Source organism: Eurosta solidaginis, chromosome 4, assembly GCF_040869045.1.
Source record: "Eurosta solidaginis isolate ZX-2024a chromosome 4, ASM4086904v1, whole genome shotgun sequence".
Lineage (NCBI taxonomy): Eukaryota > Metazoa > Arthropoda > Insecta > Diptera > Tephritidae > Eurosta > Eurosta solidaginis.
In genome coordinates, this window is record NC_090322.1 from 124771756 (window position 1) to 124780655 (window position 8900).

Below are 8900 nucleotides of genomic sequence, written 5' to 3' on the forward strand. Positions count from 1 at the left end.
GGCAAAGCTGATTGATGGCAGAGTCATTAAAGGTGAAAGCAATAGCCAAGCTGATTGCAACTTTTCTCATGAATTTTGACAGTACGAACATTTCTAAGAGTGTTTTTGACATTACCACCAACGAATTACACAAACAAATTATATGGAGTTTGTGTGTGTATGTGCGCTCGTTGTTACCACCTTACGGCTTCACCATGGCTATAGCATTGCCAGCACAATTCAAACATAAAGTATCACGTTTTTGTTAACGTTTTTAACGTTAACGAAAGCTTTTCGTTTCGGTTAAAAACGAGATACAATTTATCTTGATAATTTCTTTATCGATAATATTTCGAAGTGTTTCAACGGAAACGGTGGAAATTTTTTGATAAACGATTAGCTTAACGTTAAGGTGCATCCCTGTAAAATATGAACCAAAAAAATTGAATTTTCAATATTTATTATTTTCATTATTATTATATATGTACATGAAATTGGAACTTATATTAATACAGTTTATATAAAAAATAAGTAAGTACTTTAATAATAAATAAACTCGCTTAATTGGTTTTTGTTTTCCAATTGAAATCTTTTCTAAGCGAGCAGAAAATAATTTTAAGCTTTAGAAAAAACTCCAATTATTTGAATCAATTTACTCAACAACAGATTCGATTTACTCTTTTTTTCAGATCAAGAATATTCAAAGCTGTCATGGAATCGGATTTTGTCGTAATTGAATTTGAAAGTAATAAAGTAAAATATGAATTAAAAAATGTAGGACTAGTAATTGAGTCAGACTTATTATTGTTCTAAATCTAATCATTCAAGCAATAATTCTGAAACCCTAGCAGGAGTATTGATTGGTTTCAAATCTAATTCCAACAGCAATCGTATCACGATATACCTTATTATATATGTATATGAAATTGTAACTTAAATTAATACAGTTGATATAAGGAAAAGTAAGTATTTTAATAATAAATAAACTCGCCTTATTGGTTTTTATTTTCCAGTTGAAATATTTTCCAAGCGAACAGAAAATAATTTTAAGCTTTAGAAAAAACTCCAATTATTTAAATAATCTACAACCTAAAGCTTAGTAGAAATTCAGATTAGGTTTACTCTTTTTTCAGATCAAGAATATTCAAAGGTGTCGTGGAATCCGATTGCTGTCGTAATTGATGAACTTAAAAATGTACGAATTGTAATTGAGTCAGACTTATTATTGTTCTAAATCTAATCATTCAAGCAATAATTCTGCAACCCTTAGCAGGAGTATTGATTGGTTTCAAATCTAATTCCGATAGCAATCGTATCACATCCCTTATTATATATGTACATGAAATTGCAACTTAAATTAATACTGTTGATATAAAGAAAAGTAAGTACTTTAGTAATAAATAAACTCTCTTAATTGGGTTCAATTGAAATCTTTTCCTGTGCAAGCACATCGCTAACCTGTGTTGGCAAAAGATATGATTATACTGTCCTCGATAGATAGTCGGACGAGCCGCTACTCGGCGAAATAGAGATGACCGTTGTGTCGGTGGCAGCTGTTACAACAGCAGTTTCTAACTTTACACAATCGGTACAGTGGGATGAATGCTTCACTGCCTTTTCCAATTGCTTGGCGCCAGCAATTTTTGCTGTTTGTAAAGCTTTAGCTGTAATGCAAATATATAGATGGGTTAAAGTGGTTTTCGTATGTTATTCAACAACTCACCCTATACCATCATCACAGCCTCCTCATCGATTTTGAATATGTGTACTGTTTCAATATTCAGACCCAGTTCGTTTGGTGCAATATTTTCCATTTGATGAATATGTATACTATCCGTTAGGCAGACAATTAGGTGCAATCGATTCATTCATATACTGTGGGTATTTGAGCCGTAGACGCAATGGCAGATATTTTGATTCTTTTTGAAGTGTAACATTTTGGGTTTCTCTGCTGTCACCATCACCACTAGAGAGCTATTGTAGAAACGCTCGACCAAGATAATATGTGAGATTTACACGCATATATTTCTTCCACCTTTTCACAATTATTGATGGAGAAAATGCGAAAGCCATATTTACCATCCAATATCGAAATAGAACTGTAGAGGAAGAAACTTTATTTTAATAAAATCAAAAAATGATAGTTGTGCTAACATGGGGTAACGTATTGTATGTTAAAGTATAGCGAAGTCTCAGCGGCTTTGTCCTGGTGAAAATTGAGTTTGAAAAGGTTTTATTCTTCATTCTTAGAAACATGTACGAAGGTACCTGGTAAGATATTAAAAATCCTCAACGCTTTTTTTTGCTATAACTTAAAAAAACTCATATTCAAACTTCTGCTTAACTTCTACATATCAATAGCTACCTTTACCACCAAGAGTCACTATTGCTTCTACGCCTATGCTATTGTTTCCTATATCGATGAGCTTTGTAATAAAATAAACAGCTATCTCCCCAATCTCTCCAGTTTTGCCGCCTCGCGAAACCTGATATTGTCACCAACCAAATCATCGGTGACCTTATTTAAAACATGACCGCGCCAAATGTCGACCATATGGCATTACCCTACCGACTGTCTTACACCCTAAAATTTTGGGTGTGACTTTCGATCAGGATCTACATCTTGGAGAGCATGCACTAGCAATTGTAACGAAAATCATCGTTGGCGTGAGGGCTTAGCCGATCTCCATAGCGCCCGACTATGAGGAGGAGCTGTTTAGGATTGGCATCTACTTCGTTTCGCCTCATAGGAGGGCGCGGGATGTCGGTGACCAAGAACTGCCAACCCCCTAATCCAGGGTGTTATGCGGACCGTGCCTATTGGACGATTTGTAGCCAGGGGATAAATTCGGCTGTATTCGAACGGAGCCTTCCCGATACCGGACCACCTCGGGAAGTATTGATGGTCTTACCACAGTAAGGGGCGCTGCTGTGGCTGACGGTTCTTTCCCCGTATATAATACTGAACCGCTGAGCCCGCCTTGTCGGGCTGGTGGTCGTACGACCAAGATGAACGACTCATTACCTAATTTTCATAAGGACGATGATAAGAAGAGGACTGAGCCGCAAGCGCATTAAGCGATGCGTCGGACTCGGGGAGCGAGAGTAGTGCTGATTCAATGAAATCCGTGTTGGAGAAGCACACAAATAAAAAGGAGTAGAAGAGTGGAGAAGGGTACGGAGCAAAGAGCAATATCGAAGTACCGTGCAGTACTAAGAATTGTACAACACTTGGGAGCAGTGGTGGACCCAACAGAAGAGGAGATCGAGCGCTTGTCATGGGCTCATGAGGCGGTAGAAGTAGGTCGAAGGCAGTTCAAAAGGTTTGCTGCGAGAAACCCTCGGTTCTGCAACCGGTATGAGGAGGAAGAAGCGTCGAATGGCAGAATGAAAAGGCAACGTTCGGCCGAAGGTGACAAGCCTGCTTTCAAGAGGCAGAAAGGGCCCAGTCCCAGAGCCGCGACGCAGGGCAGTCCCATAGACAAGACAAGTAGGCCCAAAGCTGTAAGACAGATGGGCCCCAATAGCGAGGTAGCGACTACCTCGAAGGCTGCGAGTCAGAGGGAAGTTCCAGCTATGGAAGTAGGAGATAAGCCAAATGGAGATAACGCTAAGACTCCGACTTTCTCGGAGGTGCTAAAGGGAGCTAAGACTCCGGCTTTCTCGGAGGTGCCAAAGGAAAATAACACTAAGACGTCGGCTTTTCCCGAGAAGATGAGTGATGTGGCAAAACAGTCACTGACTGTGGCGCTGGTTGATCGCAGCAGTCCTTTCGAACAGATGACTAGTGAAAGGTGGAGATCTGTAGAAAAGGAGCTTATTAGCTTAATGCTTAAGATGATGCGGAAATAACCAAGTAAGCTCCTTCCAACCTTTGATTCGGGGGATGGTATAATGGTATGAAGATGATAGCGTGCGACAACATCGCGAGCTTGCGGTGGCTGGAGGAAGTGGTTCCAAACCTCCAAAGGCAGGGCACGAACGCGCGTTTTGAGATGGTGGATAAAGCGCAAATCCCCAAGGTACCAAAAGTTGAGGTATGGATACCATGCGTGTGATGAAGTCGGAGGATACACTGCGACTTTTGCAGAATCAGAATCCGAACATACCGACACAGGATTGGAAGGTACTTACTGTATCTCGGCCTACGGAGGAAGGTCAGTTATACATCTTCCAAATAAACAAGCAGGCGTAGGATATATTGTACGCGCAGCTTGGAAAAATGTCTTTAGGTACAGGCAAAATTTATACGCGACTCAGGAAAAGAAGTCGCGGGTATTAAAGTCCTAACACGCTGGACGTGGGCGAAGTCGAAAAGGACCTCAAAAGCCTAAGGGAAAAAAGACAGGTGGAGGTAGCCCACGTAACCCCGAATGTGTTAGAAGGGGACCAACAGCCAGATGGTGCTGCGAGTCGCACAGAGGAACACCCGGCACAACAGGTACAAGAGGCTGAAGGGGGCTTCGAACACTCTAAACCAAAAGGGCTAGGGGAGGACGACGACGTCAGGATGAAGGTGCTGGAGGGGGACAAGCAGCCCATTGGTGCTGCGAGTCCTACAGATAAACCTGCAACACAGTAAAGTGGCGTCGAGCGAACTCCTCCTAACGCGCTGATCCAGGAGCCGTGGCTTCCATCGGAAGAAAGGTTTCTGGACTTAGCGCGCGCGGATTTGGCGTTTACTATGCGCAAACGGAAGGACGGGTGCGAGCTGTAGTAATGGTAAGGAAACAGCTGCATTCATATATGCTGCCTAATTACACTACTGAGGACCTCGTAGTGGTGGTGAAATCGCCGGGCTCAGATGGTACATGTCCGGCCATGCTACAAGTTTCAAGTAGGGCGGTCGTGGGATGGCTTAAAATAATTCGATGGGTGCATAAACTGAATCATGTACCGCACTCTTGGAGAACTGCTCGTGTAGCTTTCCTACCAAAGGCGGGGAAGATCGGTCACGTGTATCCCAAAGATTATAGACCCAATAGCTTAACATCATTTCTGCTCAAAACCTTTGAGAGGCTGATAGATGTGTACATAAAGTCCAACGTGGATGAAAAGCTGCTCTCCACAACACAACAGGCGTACGCCAAAGGCAAGTCAGTAGACACCGCATTGCATAGGGTGGTAATAAGCATAGAAAAACCGTGGAATATAAGGAATATGCTCTAGAAGTCTTCTTAAACATTGCCGGGGCTTTCTAAATGGGCGATTATTTCTGGTCTTAATTACGTTAAAGTACATCCAGCCTTACCCAGATGGATCGACTGCATGTTAAACTGCAGTGAGATTACATCGCAATGGGGATTGTACGCGGCCACGAAATTAGTGGACAGGGGCACTCCGCAGGGAGGGGTGCTATCACCTCTGCTGTGGAGGCTGGTCATTAACCAACTGCTTAGGGGATTCTACGAGGGACCAGAAAAACTTACGGTTTATGCATATGACGTTGCATATGGTCTTGTTTACAAAGAGGTACAAGGTCCCTAATTGGACCAGGCCTAAGTTAGGAGGGGCGACCCTACGGGAGAAACCTTGCACAAAATATCTAGGAATGATTCTAGACAGTAAGCTGTCATGGAAGCTCAACGTGGAGGAGAGGGTGAGGAAGGCTTTAACGGCACTTTATGCATGTAAAAGAATGCAAAAGAACCGGCATATACGATCAGAATGAACTCGATGACGATGCCTCAAAACTAACAACCAAAAGCAATAATTATCATTTCACTGACACAAATTTTATAGTTTTTTTTTCGGGATTTGGACACAATGTTGTTGTTGTTTTTGTAGCGATAAGGTTGCTCCCCGAAGGTTTTGGGGAGTGTTATCGATGTGATGGTCCTTTAGCCGGATACAGATCCGGTACGCTCCGGCAACACAGCACCATTAAAGTGCTAGCCCGACCATCTCGGGTACGATTTATGTGGCCACATTAAACCTTCAGGCCATATTTTGACTTACCAGCAACAACAGAATCATGTTTAATTGTACGCCGCACAAGCATTATAGCATCATTTAACGAAGCTCAGTTTCTTCCAAAAATTGTTCAACACACCCACGTAAAATCAATGTACTTGTTCTAGCATTAACGCAACCTTTAAATAATTATAAACTATAAAAATGAAATTAATGTCAAACCTTGGAAAATGTTTAAACGTTCACCACCAACCTGACGTTCTTCAAAGTAATCACATTGACCCAAAACAATTGAATTAATATCATTAGCTGTAGTCATAACAGTACCACCACAAGCTTTCATTCTACGTTTCCAATCTTCTTCTGGTACATGAACAGCACAGAACATATCACGATCTGCAAAATACTGTGTAGCAACATCACCAATTGGTAATTTAGAAAACACAACATTGGCGCCTTACTTAGCTAGTTTATTCTACAGAATACGCCATTCAGCATCAACCATTTTCTGATACTCTTGGACATTGGAGGACATTGCTGTGGCAGAACATTTTTCCAATAAAGCACTTTGTTGCTCCTTTGATTGGCGCTTCGACATGTACAGCCATGTCATATTTTAGCATGCATAATTGTAATGCTTTACGTATAGCTTTAATGATGATACGTGCATGCACGCCTTCCTCAACATCTGGCTTAACTTGTTTTAAGATTTCACATGCTTAAAATACTACTGAAGTGGTGCCATCGCCGACCTGATAAGAGAAACATTTTTATTCTACACATTCTAATATAACAAAAAACTTACCTCGGCCTTTTGAAATTGGCGATGTCTACTAGAGTTTTACGGCTGGATTCACAATATCCAATAGTTTCATAATGGTTGCCCCATCATTTGAAATTGTGGCCTTACCACTGGAATCAACGATATGCTTCTCCATACTACGTGAACCCAATGTAGTGCGTACAGTGCCACAATTGAATGCGAGGCATTGATGTTGGATATGAGTTGAGGTTTACCATGAGAGCTATCGGTACCCAAGCATTTTTTACACAAATACTCATGTACCCAATACAAGTTCAGGACGTTCATATTTATCGACACGCTTTCCGGTATGGCCCAAATGTTGGAAATATGCAGTTGGCACTGTTGAAAAAATATGGATCAATGAACACAAGTAAAAGTGAAAGATTTTTTTTACCATCTCTTGTTACTTTACACATTAGGCATTGGAAACGACGACCAGCATCTACAAGTTGCTATTGAGCCTAGCAACGATTACATCTAATTGCACCCAATTCACCAAAGTTTACAATGGGTGGCTCATATTCACCCTCAACCGTGCGTGCCATTGGTGAGACGGTAAGTGTAATGGACAAAGCTATTGTTTTTAATAAATCAGCTGTTGCAGGTACATATGTAATACAAAGACGACCTGCAAAGAAGGAAGATCAATGCAATTGCCAAACAAAACATTAATTTCGATTATCGATACCTAACGTAACGTGGCGAGGAGTTACCCTGATCTTCTACCACATATTTTGTGGTCACCAATGGTGGTAATACACCCTGTTCATTAGTAATAAAAGCACCACCAGCGCTATTTTGATTTTCAATGATAACGCTTATCGGATTTGGCATCTGATCGGGATATAAACGGCGTTGGGCTTGATCATACTGCTGCGGCTGTTGATATTTAGAAAAGAAAATAACACAAAAATAATCATCAGCAAATTTGTAAATTATTAGTTGTATTAGCATACATTATAACCAGGACGTCCGGACGTGTCCGGGTATTGGGGGTTTACCCGGCTTGGGTGGTTGACTGAGCATTGGCGTCTGTCCAGGTTGTGTTGGTGGCATCATAAAAGCCATCAATAACAAGTGCCAAGAATATATCCGCGGCATACCTGCCGACCAAAATGATTCAAGGGGTTGTGATTGCCAACCTCACCTACCCGCGGCGAATCATGTACCTAACAATTTGGTGTGAACAATTGGTGCCAGTTAACCCTCTGAAATAATCGGCGCAATTGTACGCCATTGTGTTGGCATTAATTTGGCAAAATGCAAAAACTTTTCATCCTCCTCCCGTGACCATTCTGTCTTCTTTATGCTAGGATCAAGCCATTCGTACCAGCGTGCCTTACATTGCTTGGCAGATTTGCGGTGCAGCAGTGATGCAATACGTGACCACTGGTTTTTGCCATATTTCATTACAGCTGCTTTGAGGATTTCATCCTGAAAGTTATCAATTTAGTTAATAAACGGCCAAGAGTAACCAGTCGCGTCAAATGCTTACCTCAGTGTTTCTCCACACACCACCTTTTATCATAATTCGCGGCATGGTGCTTGTTACAGATAGAAATTAATATCAAATAGTTATGTACCGAGTACTTTAAACCTTTTCTTATATTCTTTAAAAATACGTACTTTATAAGCAACTCTGTTAAAAGAGCAACTCTGTTAATAGCCATTTTGTTCGTGCGCATCTGATTCTTTCTTTTGAAAAGAAACATTGGAAGAGCACGAACAAGTAAGTCCTGAATTAATTCGATATAACCAATTTAAATGTAATTAATGAATCCGTTTTTATCAGATATAAAAACATTACAAATAGCATTGTTACAAATATTCTCGTGCGTTTTATTCCAAAGTCTTGCCGTCTACAACATTCTTTTTATATTTGTTCATCGAGAATTGTACCGCATTATATTTTATTTGCACTCGATGAAAAATTCATCACTAATAGAACAAAAAAGCTTCCGAAGATATAATCTGCGCAACTATAAAAATACAATTATCGAAATGCCTAGTAGCAACGAAGTCAGTGACGACGAATCCAATCGCACAATTACACCTTGCAAAAATGCCGAAGAAGAGCTTCGACAGCACGTAAAGCAACTGCAATTGGCATTAGCCTCATCGGAGCAGGAAAAGGTCAACCTGCAAAATATAATTAGTCGCCAACAAAATGAAAATGTCCACAATGTCAGTAATGGACAAAGCA

At 40.8% G+C, this 8900-nt stretch overlaps 1 long non-coding RNA gene across 4 annotated transcripts; it reads right to left on the bottom strand.

Moving 5' to 3' along the window:
* Positions 1-422: 422 nt before the first annotated feature.
* LOC137250273 (uncharacterized) lies at positions 423-8184 on the bottom strand. Of its 4 annotated transcripts, none has more exons than XR_010952888.1 (9): positions 7654-8184; positions 7386-7576; positions 7092-7325; positions 6698-7036; positions 6354-6644; positions 6146-6288; positions 5938-6088; positions 1703-2078; positions 423-1643 (listed from the first exon to the last, which is right to left on the bottom strand). It is a non-coding gene; the product is annotated as an uncharacterized lncRNA (long non-coding RNA). The 4 variants fall into 4 exon arrangements; XR_010952889.1 differs by having other exon boundaries at positions 5938-6071; positions 6146-6298; XR_010952887.1 differs by having other exon boundaries at positions 6146-6298.
* Between the last annotated feature and the right edge of the window lie 716 nt (positions 8185-8900).